Raw genomic sequence first — 14,191 nt, forward strand, 5'->3', positions numbered from 1 at the left:
AAGACTCCGCCCTCGCTCTCCTCTCTTTTCCAGTGCCGCTTTTTTGACCACTCCGCTCCTGGTCCACTCCATACAGTGCTGGGGGAACCTCACTGCTGCTTTCCCACACCAGGAATCGTCATCCAAGTGCCGCTGGGGCTCCTTAAAAGGCCCAAAAGTCTGTTCACGGCAGGAGCTGCCGAACGTGCGACCTACCCAGGCATAGCCGCAACCGGAAGTTCCGGAAATAATCAATGGCTGGGATTTTGTGCCTGCAAATGGCAACAAGGGCACAAAGTCACGCGAGAGGCCACAAGCGAGATTCTTGCTGGTGAGGTCTAACACGAGGGATTATCACCATTCCCCTCCACTGACTTACTGTGTTCCTTCCTAGGAAGGTCAGAAACATCATTTAAATACATCATTAGCGGTCTTCCCCACTGCATCATTTCCTCCCCACCTTGATATTTCCCTCACTGGCTGGGTTTAAAACGGGTTTGGAGCCACATGAACCAGACAAAGGGACCACAAGGGGGGCGCACATGTATGTTTGGCCCCCAGAAGTGAGAGAGATATGTCAATGCAGTACCATGCCAGTGCACTGACACTGCGTGGGCACTGCCGCAGGCACAGGGGACACTGCCAGGGGCAGTCTCAAGTTGCAAAGCCAAGGGGAAGTGCCGGGGTGGGCTTCCTTTCGGGAGCTCCATGAGGTTGGGTTCCTTGTATCCTTGGGAATGGGGGGGGGGTCGGTTCCCCATGTGTGTGGGGGTGGGTCCCCATGTGTGTGGGAGTGTTCTGTGGTTTTTATTTTGAGTGTTGGAGATTGGCGTGTCTGACATTGCCGTCTCTTTCAGGCCCCACCTCACTAGCATGATGGTGTGGTATCTGCCTTCAGGATTTTTTTCTTCAAGTGCTGTACAATGTGGAGAGAAGAGCCTGCTGTACAGCTGGTGAGCCGCACACTACCTGGTCCAACACTTCGAAGAACAAACAGAAAATTCCGCCCACTAGATCAAGCAGTGGAGTGAGACCGACTTAACAGGCAGAATTTTCCTCTCCAGCCGGCTGCAGGTTTTGTGACGGGTGGGGGTGGGAAAGTTGGAGAGAGGGGCCAAGGGCCTCTCCCATCAGCAGGATCTTCTAGTCCTGCCAAGGTCAATGGGCCTTTGGCTGGCTCGCCACATCTGCTTCAGCGGGTCCTGCCACATCCGGGCAGAAAATCCCAGTGCAAAAGTTGGAAACCCACCATCAGGAAAGCAGTTTGATATTTTCGCCTCACCACTTTCATGGTGGGTTGATGTTGAGTCGGGTTTCCTGCAGATTCATGGCAGGAGCCCCATTTGCATGCATTGCCAATTCATGAATACTCATTTAAAACACTATTCTCCAAAATCAAGTAGCCCCTTCCAATCTAGCACCACGCCAGCAGGAAATTAGACTGGCCTGAATCACATTTGGAAATAACTGGTGTGCAGCAGTCAGCCCACACTTCACTCCTGACTTTGAGGTGAGTGCAACACTGGAAGCCTACCTGCCACAGCACCGTGCTGGGTTCTCACTAAAGCCAGTGAGATGCTACACCGGTGGGTGTGTAGGGTTACTCTCCCCACTGGCTTCCACCATTGTCCGGGAGGGTGTTGTCCAGGGGCCCAGGCAAGACAGCCAAGCAGACCAAGTAGGATTGCAACCAGAAGGAGGGGGGAGAAATAGACATGGAAGACAATGGTGGGGTTGGGGGAGGGGAAGGAGACACAGGAGACCATGGACAATGGTGGGGTTGAGGAACGGGGAAGGAGGAAGGAGATACGGGTGGGCAAAGGTGTGGTTAGAGAGAAAGGGGAAATGATGGCAGGCAGAGAGGAGGACTAGGATGGGGAAGCTGGAGCACGACCAGAATACAGACACTTCAGGGGTGGAATGGGGACAGAACTACATGGATTGGAAGGGATGCATGCAGCCTGTGGATTATGAGGGTGGATTGTGTGTGTGGCACAAGATGGTAAGACTTGCACAGAGGCTCATAATAAAGTGAAAGTGTTCCCCTCTATACCCCTAAAACAGTCTGTCAGTATGCCAAGTTCAAAGATCAGTGCGATGAAGGTAAAAGTATTCCTTTTAATGTGGTATAAACCTTTGAAGTCATTTTCGTACAGTTCTTTCATTGTCTTTTAAGGTATTGAAGACTGTTTATATGCCAAGAAGGCTAAAAGCTGACCTAGAAAGAGCATTCCCGAAATGCAACTAACATGGAAAGCCTCATAATAACAGAGATATCTGCTGTCCAAGGCAAGTTCTCATGATCTCTTTGCATTGTTTCACACAGTACTAGTTATGGAGGGGGAGCATATCCTTGCTGCTTAGGTACCACTGGTGTCCTCAGTGGAAATGGAAGCCACAGAGCCAGCACCATCACACCATTCAAGTGCAGATACACAACCACCATTGGGTTCTCGCTGGTAGTTAGAAAGGTGACATTGGGTGAACAGCACTGGAGGAGATAATGGAGACATAGGCAACTGTATGCAGCCCCCTCAGGGGATGGTGGGCAGCCAAGCTGTGCTCACTGCATCAATGCAGGACCTTGAGAGTGACAAGATAGGTGGCTCTACTTTGACCAGCAGTGTGAGATTTATGCCCACATATCTTAGCCACCTCCAGCCGCCTCCTCCTCCATCATCCACTTCCTAATCATGGACACATTGGCCGCCCAATAATAGCTGCAGACGTTCGGCAGAGCCAGTCCCCCTCCACCCCGGCTATGCTCCAAGAATGCCCTTTTAACTCGCGGGGCTTTATTTGCCCACACAAATCCCGTAACAATCCTCTTCACCCGCTTAAAAAGGGACTTGGGGATGAAAATGGGGAGGCACTGAAAGACGAAGAGGAACCTGGGGAGAACCGTCATCTTCACAGTCTGCACCCGCCCCGCCAGGGAAAGCGGGAGCATATCCCACCTTTTAAACTCTCCCTCCATCTGCTCCACGAGCCGGGTTAAGTTGAGCCTGTGCATGGCATCCCAGTTCCTGGCCACTTGTATCCCCAAGTACCGAAAGCTCCTCTCCACTATCTTGAGCGGGAGCTCCCTCAGTCTCTCCTCCTGGACCCTAGCGTGGACCACGAACAGCTCACTCTTCCCCACGTTCAATTTATACCCCGAGAAGCTCCCAAAGTCCCTCAGGATCCGCATGACCTCCCCCATCCCCTCTAGCAGGTCCGAAATGTACAACAACAGGTCATCCGCGTAGAGGGAGACCCGGTATTCCTCCCCCCCCCACGCACCAGCCCCCTCCAATCCCTTGAAGTCCTGAGCGCAATGGCCAATGGCTCATTTGCCAGGGCAAATAGCAACGGGGACAGGGGACACCCCTGTCTCGTCCCCCGGTGCAGCCTGAAATACTCCGACCTTAGCCGGTTCGTGGACACACTCGCTACAGGGGCCTGATACAGCAGCTTGACCCACCCTATGAATCCCTCCCCGAATCCAAACCTGCCTAGCGCCTCCCACAAATACTCCCACTCCACCCTGTCAAAGGCCTTCTCCGCGTCCATTGCAGCCACCACTTCCGCATCACCCCCTCCGAGGGCATCATGATAATATTCAGGAGCCTCCTCACATTCGTGTTCAGCTGCCTGCCCTTAACGAAACCCGTCTGGTCCTCCCCAATCACTCCCGGGACACAGTCCTCTATTCTGGTGGCCAGAATTTTTGCCAACAGTTTGGCGTCTACATTCAGGAGCGATATCGGCCTGTAGGACCCACACTGAAGCGGGTCCTTCTCCTTCTTCAAGATAAGCAAAATCAATGCCTGCGACATCGTCGGGGGGGAGGGTTCCTCTCTCCTTTGCCTCATTGAAGGTTCTTAGCAGGAGCGGGCTCAGTAGCTCCGAGAACTTCTTATAAAATTGTACAGGGAAGCCATCTGGATCCGGGGCCTTGCCCGACTGCATGTTTGTCAGTCCCCTGACTACCTCCTCCAACTCAATTGGGGCCTCCAATCCCTCCACCCTCTCCACTTCCACCCTCGGAAACCTCAACCGGTCCATAAACTTCCCCCTCCCCAGGGGGTTCTGACTCATATAACTTCACGTAGAACTCCCTGAAGACATCATTGACCCTCTCTGGGCTCAGCATCATGTTGCTCTCCTTATCTCTCACCCCCCCAATCTCTCGAGCCGCCTCCCTCCTGCGTAGCTGGTGCGCCAGAATCCTACTCGCCTTCTTCCCATACTCGTAGACTGCCCGTTTCACTTTCCTTAACTGTGCCTCCGCCTTCCCCGTGGTCAGCAAATCGAACTCCACCTGAAGTTTCCGGCGTTCGTTCAGCAGCCCCCCCTCTGGGGCCTCCGCGTATCTCCTGTCTACCCGGAGTATCTCTCCCACCAGCCTCTCCCTCTCCTTCTTCTCTCTGTGGGACCTAATGGAGATTAACTCTCCCCTAACGGGGCAGCACGGTGGCCTAGTGGTTAGCACAGCTGCCTCGCGGCGCTGAGGTCCCAGGTTCGATCCCGGCTCTGGGTCACTGTCCGTGTGGAGTTTGCACATTCTCCTCGTGTTTGCGTGGGTTTCACCCCACAACCCAAAGATGTGCAGAGTAGGTGGATTGACCATGCTAAATTGCCCCTTAATTGGAACAAATAATTGGGTAATCTAAATTAAAAACAAAAAACTCTCCCCTAACGACCACCTTCAAAGCCACCCACACCACTAGCACCGTTACCTCCCCTGTGTCATTCGCTTCCACATAGTTCTCAATGCTCCTCCCGATCCGCCCACACACCTCATCCGCCAGCAGCCCCACATCCAGTCTCCAAAGAGGCGCTGACCCCGCTCCGCCCCCAGTCGCAGGTCCACCCAGTGCGGGGCATGGTCCGAGACCGCAATGGCCGAGTATTCAACCCTCTCCACCCTCGGGATCAGCGCCCTACTCAACCCAAAGAAGTCTATCCGCGAATAGACTTTATGGATGTGGGAGAAAAAGGAGAACTCCTTCGCCCTTGGCCGTGCAAACCTCCACGGGTCCACACCCCCCATCTGGCCCATGAACTCCCACAGGGCCCTGGCCGCCGCCGGCTTCATACCCGACCTGGACTTGGAACGGTCCAAAATCGGGTCGAAGACCGAATTAAAGTCCCCTCCCATAATCAGGTTACTTGACTCCAAGTCCGGGGTCCTACCCAACACACGCCTCATGAAGTCCGCATTGTCCCAGTTTGGGGGCATACACATTCACTAGCACCACCCGAGCCTCCTGCATCTTGCCACTCACCATTATATACCTGCCTCCCTTGTCCGCCACGATGCTCCCCGCCTCAAATGCCACTCGTTTACTAACCAAAATTGCCATCCCTCTGGCCTTTGAGTCTAACCCCGAGTGAAACACCTGTCCCACCCATCCTTTCCTTAGCCTCGTCTGGTCCGCGAGCTTTAAGTGCGTCTCTTGCAACATGGCCATGTCCGCCTTCAACCCCTTTAAATGCGAAAATACACGGGACCTCTTGACCGGCCCATTCAGGCTCCTCACATTCCTCGTGATCAGCCTGGCCGGGGGGTTGGCCCCCGCCCATCCTGCCGACTAACCATCTCCCTTTTTCGGCCAGCCACGTGCCCCCGCCTCCCAATTCCAGCCCTTCCCTCGGCGGGCCCCCAGCCCGACTCTGCATCCATTCCCCTCACCTGGCTCCCCTTCAGTCAGCACAGCAGCACCCCTTGCCACCCCCCCCCCCAACCCCCCCCCCCCTCCCCCCCACTCTGCCAAGCATCCACTTAGCTCTGATTTCTCCCCCACTATACTTCCGTGAGTCAGCTCACCCATGCTGACCCCGGCCGCTCCCGCCCCTATATGCCGACCCTAAACTTGTTGCCTCCTTTGGGCCACCCAACCCCCCCCTCCCCCACAGGGTTGAGGGGCAAGCGCCATCAGGGACCTTCCCATGCGCCAGACAACTCGTCCCGGGCGTATCCCGCCCCCGAAAACCAAACCCCTGAAAAACAAAACAAACAACAAAACCACCGACCAAACTGGAGCAGACAAGCAAATAATCTTATGCTTTACTCGCCATCTTACCCCCGGTCCATCCCCACCCGCACATTTCACCCCCATACAACTGTCCCTTAGTTCAGGTCCAGCTTCTCGTGCCTGACGAACAACAACGCTTCGTCCAGCGTATCAAAGTAATGGTGCCTATCCTGGTATGTTACCCAGAGTCTCGATGAAGGAACCCAAACTTCACCCCTTTGCTGTGGAGGACCGCCTGAGCCCGGTTGAACCCCTCACGCCTCATCGCCAACTCAGCTCCCAAGTCCTGGTAGATGCGGATCTCACCGTTCTCCCACTTACTGCTCCGCTCTTTTTTCGCCCACCGCAGGACTCGCTCCCGGTCTGTCAAACAATGAAACTGTATCACCATCGCCCTCGGTGGCTCATTCACCCTCAGCTTTCTGGCGAGGACCCTGTGCGCCCCATCCAGCTCCAAGGGCCGCGGGAAGGCCCCTGCGCCCATCAACGTCCCCAACATCGTGGTCACATACATGTTCGCGTCCGCCCCCTCCACTCCTTCGGGAAGGCCCAGGATCCGCAGATTATGGCTCCGAGACCTGTACTCAAGGTCATCCAGCCTCTCCTGCCATCTCTTATGTAGCGCCTCGTGCGCCTCCACCTTCACCGCCAGGCCCAGGATCTCATCCTCATTCTCCGCCACCTTCCTCCTCACCTCCTTCATCTCCTTCTCCTGCGCCTTCTGGGCCACCACAATCTTCTCCATGGAGGCCAACATCTCCGTTTTAAGCTCCATAAAGCAGCTTTTTAAGAATTCTTGTTGTTCTTTGGCTCACTGGGCCCACACTCCCGATCTTCTCCGGCCGCCATTTTGTTTTCCCGGACCTTCTCTACCTACTTCCCCGCGTTTTCACGTCTGCTGGTCTCACTCCTCGTTCTCTCCATGCAGCCCCAGGGGGAATCTCTCCCGCACCCGTTCCCACACCGGTCTTAGCCTCTAAATGCCGCCGCCGTCCCGTTCAGCGGCCAAAAATACCCACTTCGGTGGGAGCTGCCATGAACGCGCGACCTAGCAGGTCATGGCCGCCGCCAGAAAGCGTTCAGGGCTTTTATGTAAGTGGTCTCAAAGGGGTCGAGCGTATCCTGTTCGGAGTCGCTGGGAGTGGGGCCTGGTGCAGAATTGAAATTGTGTGGCAGTTCCATGGGGTCTAATGTATCAGTGCTGTCCCTGTCGGTGCTGGTCGAATGAAGGGAGAAGCGGAGTCATGCCTCTGGGGGTGGAGTCGAAGTGGTATCCGAGGACGGGCTGCACTGGTTGGGGGAGGGTAGGAATAGGTCATCCATGGGCGGGGTGTGTTCATCTGCTGGTGCAAGTGAGATGTGGTGGGAGTGGTTGCTCTGTCTGTCATAAGCCTTAAGCTGGTTTATGTGAAACCATCCTGACTTGCCATTAGGATAAGTGATCTTATAAACGGAGGGGCTGACTTTGTCTGAAATTGAGTAGGGTCCTGTGAATTTGGGGGAAAGGAATGAACTGGGGTTGTACAGGGAGAGCATGACCTGCTGTCCTACTGAAAATTCCGTTGGGTGTACCGTTTTATCAAAACATACTTTACTTTGTTCTTTGTGTGTGCCAAGCCTAACAGCTGCGGCGAGCTAGGCTGCTTTAACGTTTTCGAGGATCTGCTGTACTGCTTTCTCATGGGTGAAGGCGGTGACTGTGGGGCTGGCCAAATCAAGCCCTAACAAGTATTCTGTCCCTTTCATGGGACATCCAGTCATGAAGGTGTGGGGGGTCGAAGTTGATATGGTGTTCCTTGTGAACATGAGTGCAAAAGGGAGAACTTTGTCCCATGTGGTATTGTGCTGTTGCTCCATTTTCCTGAGGGTTGCTTTGAGGGTTCTATTTATACGTTCTATGATTCCGCTTGATTGGGGGTGATAGGCGATGTGAAATTTTTGTCAGATGCTGAAAGTTGTGAGGACATTTTTCATGATGCGTCCTGTGAAGTGTGAGTCTTGGTCTGATTCTATACTACGGGGAAGGCCCCATCTTGTGAAGATGTGCTGTGTTAGAATCTTGGTTGTTATTTTAGCTGTGTTAGTCCTGGATGGAAAAGCTTCCACCCATTCCGTGAAGGTGTCGATCACTACCAACACATACTTAAAACCATTCTTGCAGAGGGGTAGGGGACCTATGTAATCAATCTGTAAATTTGTCCAGGGGCCATTAACAGGGTGGGTCTGACTGAGCTGACCTTTCCTCGCATACCTGTCTGGATTGTTCTGGGCGCAAATCAAACAATTTTCAATGTAATGAGTCACATTGGATTTTAAATCTGGCCACCAGCAGAGAGGTCTGAGGTGGGCAAGGGTTGCATCTATCCCTTGGTGTCCATGGTTGTCAAGGAATTGGCAGATAATTTGGTTTATATCTTGGGTGGGGACCACATAAATACCATCTTTTAAAATTATGCTGTTGTGTTCTGTTAAAGCACCCAATTCATTTTTTCCAATTAAGGGGCAATTTAGCATGCCAATCCACCTTGCTTGCACATTTTTTGGTTGTGAGGGCGAAACCCACACAAACGCGGGGAGAATGTGCAAACTCCACACAGTGACCCAGAGCCAGGATCGAACCTGGGACCTCGGCACCGTGAGGCCGCAGTGCTAACCCACTGTGCCACCGTGCTGCCCTGTTAAAGTGTTTCTGTACTTGTCGTAGGGGGCTAGGAAGTTACCTTTTAAAACTTCCCTGAGCTTTTCGTCTTCCTTTTGGGCTTGAGCTAAATCTTGAATATTGGTCTGTGAGACCTGGACCGCATGTTCTGGGGCACTCTCGGGGAGATTCCAAAAGTGACCGTGTCTGGAACCTGCCTTTGCAAGGGCGCCTGCCTTAACCTTACCAGGGGGGGGAAGAACGATGGTGGCTATGGACTTTAATGATACCATATTTACGATCTTTAGCTGTCCTGAGGATATGCTGGAGTAATGGGGCTGAGGGTATGGGTTTTCCATCTGTGAAAACAAAACCTCTAGATTCCCACAGGGGTAGGAACTCAGTTAAGCTGTTGCAGACATATAGGCTGTCGGAGTATATGTCAGCTGGGGTCGGGAACAAGTCGTGGTGGTCTATACATTGTAGAGCATTAGCTATGGCTGCTAATTCTGCTGCCTGCGAACCTAGATGTCCAGGCAATTTCAGTGTTATTTCCTCTAACGCGCGTCCCTGCACGTCCTCTACATAAATGCCACAACCAGTGATTTGTTTACCGTTTAAAACTGTGGAGGAGCCATCCACATAAATCGTAAGAGGAGCGTTTGTGTTTTTGGGCTGGGGTCTCTGGGGTGTAGTATCTGGTTTCGGGGAAGCTGACTTGGGTACAAAGAGTCCTGTATTGTGCCTGGTGGTAATGATCTCACACTCATGTGGGGTGCCTGCGCAATGTAAATTATCTGCTAGAAACGTGTGTGTCTTAGTCCTTTTAACCGTAATATCCCGTCCTTGTAGGAGTAGGGTCCATCGTGCTGCGCGAATTTGGCTGACTGTGCCGTCCTTTAGTCTACCGTCTAGTAGAAGTTGGGTTGGGGTGTGCTCTGTTAAAATGGTTATGGGGTTGAGTCCTGTTATGTACGCAAACTACTGAACAGCCCAAAAAACTGCGAGCAAGTGTCTTTCACAGGCAGAAAATTCTTGCTCTACTGGATTGAGAACTCGTGAAGCGTATGCTACGGGACCTAAACGAACGTGTCTTTCCTGAAGGAGCACGACCGAAAGGGTTCAGTCGGTGGTTGCGACCTCTATTGCGTATGGGGGGAGTGCGTCTGGGACCTGTAATGCGGGAGCTGTGCTGAGGGCTCGTTTTAATGCATCCACGGCATCCGTGTGCTGTGGAAGCCATTCCCATGGGACTTGCATTTTTAGGAGTTCGGAAAGAGGGGCTGCCTTTGTGGCAAAACCGTCTATGTGGTTCCTGCTGTAGCCAACCAGTCCTAGAAATGACCGAAGGGCTGTAACATTATGGAGCATGGATAATTTAACAATGAAGTCAATGCGTTTCTGCTCGATCTCGTGTTTGCCATGTGTGATTACTGTGCCTAAATAAATGACTTTTTCCTGGAGGATCTGGGCCTTTTTGGGGTTTACCTTACATCCAATTTCGTGGAGGAGTCCTAATAATTCGGTGAGAAGCGAAATGTGCTCCCCCTTAGTGTCTGTCTCTAGAAGTAAGTCGTCTACATACTGGATGAGGCAATCGAGTCAGGACAATTTAGCTAATCCATTTGCCAGCTGTCAGTGGAAAATGGAGGGGGAGTTGTGGAAGCCTTGTGGTAGGCACGTCCATGTGTATTGCTGTCCCTGGAATTTGTATTGGCACGCTTTATCCAATGGAATGGACCAAAAGCCGTTGCTGATGTCCAGAACCGAGAAAAATTTTGACTGGGGTCCCTGTATTAACATTGACTCGGGACTCGTGGCTACGGTGGGGGCTGCTAATGGGGTGACTTTGTTTAGTTCCCTATAATTGATGGTCAGTAGCCATGAGCCATCGGGTTTCCTTACGGGCCAGATTGGGGCATTGTTAGTTGAGGCTACTGAACGAAGTAGGCCTTGGTCAAGTAAATTTTGGATGACCTTTGCGATTTCTCCCTCTGCTTGTTGGGGAAATCCGTACTGTTTTTGGGGTTTGGGGTCGGGTCCTGTGATGTTAACTAAACCAGAGATCTTGCCGCAGTCATGCTCGTGCTGCGCAAAAGAAGCTTTGTGTCTCTGTAAAATGTCTCACGTCTTTGTCCTGACTAATGGTTCGTGGATCAAACCAGAAGTCTCCTATTGCGCTAATCCTGTGTGCGTAGTCTCCAACTGTGAGCGTGGTGGGGGCTCGTGCTGCCTTTGCCATTCTCCACACACATTTATTGACGGGGTCGAACAAAAGATTGTGGGAGCTCATAAAGTCTATCCCCAAAATGTGTACGGCTGTCTGGGGTAGATCTACTAGAACAACAGGGTGTTTCATCTTAATGCTGCCGATCTGAATCGCCACAGGGGCTGTAATGTGTCCCTGCTGTAAGTGTCCTGTGAAGATGCTGAGGGTAATGGTGTCTGTGGTGGGCCATGTATCCTGTTGGAACATTGTGGAGGAATTTAACATGGTACGGGGCCCTCCTCTGTCCCAAAGAAATTCTACGGGGTGTCCCCGGACTGTGCCTGCTACTACCGGTCTTCCGGACTTGTCCCAAAGGGTGTCGCAGACCCAAGTTGGGGAGTCCGAACACCGTCAATCGGTGACGTTCATGTCTGCGTTCTCGGAACGGGCGCTAAGACTATGAATGGGCTTGGTCCTGTTCTTATTTAGGGTATTTGCCTGCTGGTTTCGCTGCTGTTTCTGGGGGGCATTGCACTCTCGGGCGTAATGTACTAACTGTCCACAATTGTAGCACTCTTGGGATTTAGGCTGCTGTGGGCTGTTTCTTCCCCGTTTACCGATGCGGGGTTTTGATGTATCCTGATTGGATGCATGTTAGCATCTGCCTGCTCGTCATCTGCTTTTCCCGTATTCTGACTTTCCCTGAAGGGACTGCTCCCAAGCTCGGGATAATCTTTTTAAACCCCATTTCTCATTGTGTGTATCGTCTGAAGGGTCATAATTGACTCAAGCTCTCTGTCCTGCTTCGGTCGCGTGAGAGACTAGGATACGAGTCCATTTGGCCATATTTTCTGGTGTCAAATGGGCGCGGGCTAACTCTCTGAGGTACCCTCAATAACGACGCTTAGAGTGTAAATGGTAAAGAAGGCTTTATTAGACTAAGAACTATGCTAGAGCTGAGACATGTGCTGACTGCTGCACAGCCCATGAGGCAGCCCTTTATATATGGCTCACAGATGGGAGGAGTCAGAGGCGGAGACCCTAGGGTTCCAAGCCCGGTCTTAAAGGGGACATCACCTTACATGATGATAAGGCAGTAACCGTTCATCACACTCTCCAAAGACTGCTGTAAAGTGAGTCCAAAGGCATCCAGCAAACGCTGTTGGGTGCTCGGTCTTTTTCTGTCTGCATTTATTGAATCCTTCTACTACAGGATCTCCCTTATTGTCGCCGATCGCATCAAGGATCGCTGCATGAATTTCTTCAAGGGTGCCTCCTCCTACATTTTGTTGGTTGGGAAGGGCTGCCACGACTGAGGGGTCGAGGCTCAAAACTGTGAGCTTAACTTGCTCTTTTTCGTCCAGGCCGTACATGGTCGCCTGTTGTTTTACTTTCGTAAAGTAATGGTGCGGGTCCGATGTGGGTTGGAACGGTTTGATTTTGTCACACGCGTCCCTTAATTGAGTGGCGGTTAATGGGGTGGTGTACAGAAAATCGGGGTCTCCGTTTGTTGTGTCCCTGCGCTGTGTGGTGAGAGGGTTCATGGGGTTGTGCACTACCTGTGCAGTCGGGGGTGGGGGTGCTTTCCTTTTCTGGGTTTTATCTGGAGTACATGTTCCATGCACATAGCAGTGGGCAGTTTCATTTAACTCCTGCCAATCGGGGCCATTTTCCTGATCTAGCTGGGGTCCAAATGTATCTTGGAAACCATTTTGTACTGAGAGCAGGGATTGCAGGTCTGCAATTTGCTTTCGGCATTTGGCGTGGTCTACCAAACTCTGCCTTTGTTCCGTCATGGAACTGTGGGGTGCTCGTAGGGCCGCTTTTTAATCCTGGCATTGTTTCTTTAATTGCTCAACTTGAAGTTCTGTCTCTTCTCTTACGTTGCGTGGCTTGGTAGGCCTTATCGTACTGGGACTAAAAGCTGCTTAGGTGAGCGAGACAAGATTGGTGTGCCCGTTTGACATCAGCCATCCCCTTGTCCTTCGCCGCTAACTGCTCTCTAAGTTGCCTGTTAACTTTCTCGCACACGCTAACGTCTCCCTCACTATTCTTCTCTCTGTCCTGAATCTCTCTGTGGAGCGTCTTCACGACCTCCTCTGTGCCTTGCAATTGTGCCAAGCAGGACACGATTGCCATTGGCTTGCAAACTTTTCCTAAGCTTTTCTTATGAATCTCAGTCAGGTTATCCCACCAAGTCTGTCCTATACTTCTGGGACCTGGGGCGAAATTCTCCCCCAACGGCGGGATGTCCGCCGACTGGCGCCAAAGCCAGCGCCAATCAGACGGGCATCGCGCCGGCCCAAAGGTGCGGAATGCTCCGCATCTTTGGCGGCCTAGCCCCAACATTGAGGGGCTAGGCCGACGCCGGAGGGATTTCCGCCCCGCCAGCTGGCGGAAATGGCGTTTGTTTCCCCGCCAGCTGGCGCGGAAATGCGGCGCATGCGCGGGAGCGTCAGCGGCCGCTGTCAGTTTCCCGGCGCATGCGCGGGAGCGTCAGCGGCCGCTGTCAGTTTCCCGCGCATGCGCAGTGGGGAGAGTCTCTTCCGCCTCCGCCATGGTGGAGGCCATAGAGGAGGCGGAAGGAAAAGAGTGCCCCCACGGCACAGGCCCGCCCGCGGATCGGTGGGCTCCGATCGCGGGCCAGGCCACCGTGGGGGCACCCCCCGGGGTCAGATCGCCCCACGCCCCCCCCCAGGACCCTGGAGCCCGCCCACGCCGCCTGGTCCCGCTGGTAAATACCAGGTTTGATTTACGCCGGCGGGACAGGCAATTTCTGGGCGGGACTTCGGCCCATACGGGCCGGAGAATTGAACGGGGGGTCCCGCCAACCGGCGCGGCCGGATTCCCGCCCCCACCCAATCTCCGGGAGCAGAGACTTCGGCGGGGGCGGGATTCACGGCGGCCAACGGCCATTCTCCGACCCGGCGGGGGGTCGGAGAATGACGCCCCTGTTGCCTCATTTGCACAAAATTCGCTCCAAAGGGGCCACCCTTTCCCTTTTAGATATTTCCGAATTTCCTCTTCCCATATGGGACACTGCTCTGCTCTATTGGTCGCTGCGACCTCAAATCCCTGGGGGTTCATAAGGCGTTCCATTGCCTTCATTGCCATTCCTACTGTAATCTCTGTGTTTCTACCGTAAATTTGGAACAGGGGGAATAAAGTGGTGGTGCAAACACGGGTACGGCTTGAGTTAATTTCCGGTCTACAAAACTCCCGACAGTTTTACGCAACAAAATCTATCAAGATTACCTTATATCCCTTGTTAGTACGCATACAAATAACACACTTCCGAATCTTGGAGGTTTGATCGATATCGGTCTTACGCTTGTGGTTTTCACT

General features: G+C 52.9%; 1 protein-coding gene across 1 annotated transcript in view; it reads right to left on the reverse strand.

Annotated features, from left to right (window-relative positions):
- ttc6 (tetratricopeptide repeat domain 6) overlaps positions 1-14,191 on the reverse strand; it is a 554,053-nt gene that overhangs the window by 17,397 nt on the left and 522,465 nt on the right. The gene's annotated exons all lie outside the window — the stretch shown is intronic.

Source organism: Scyliorhinus torazame, chromosome 2 (genome assembly GCF_047496885.1).
Source record: "Scyliorhinus torazame isolate Kashiwa2021f chromosome 2, sScyTor2.1, whole genome shotgun sequence".
Lineage (NCBI taxonomy): Eukaryota > Metazoa > Chordata > Chondrichthyes > Carcharhiniformes > Scyliorhinidae > Scyliorhinus > Scyliorhinus torazame.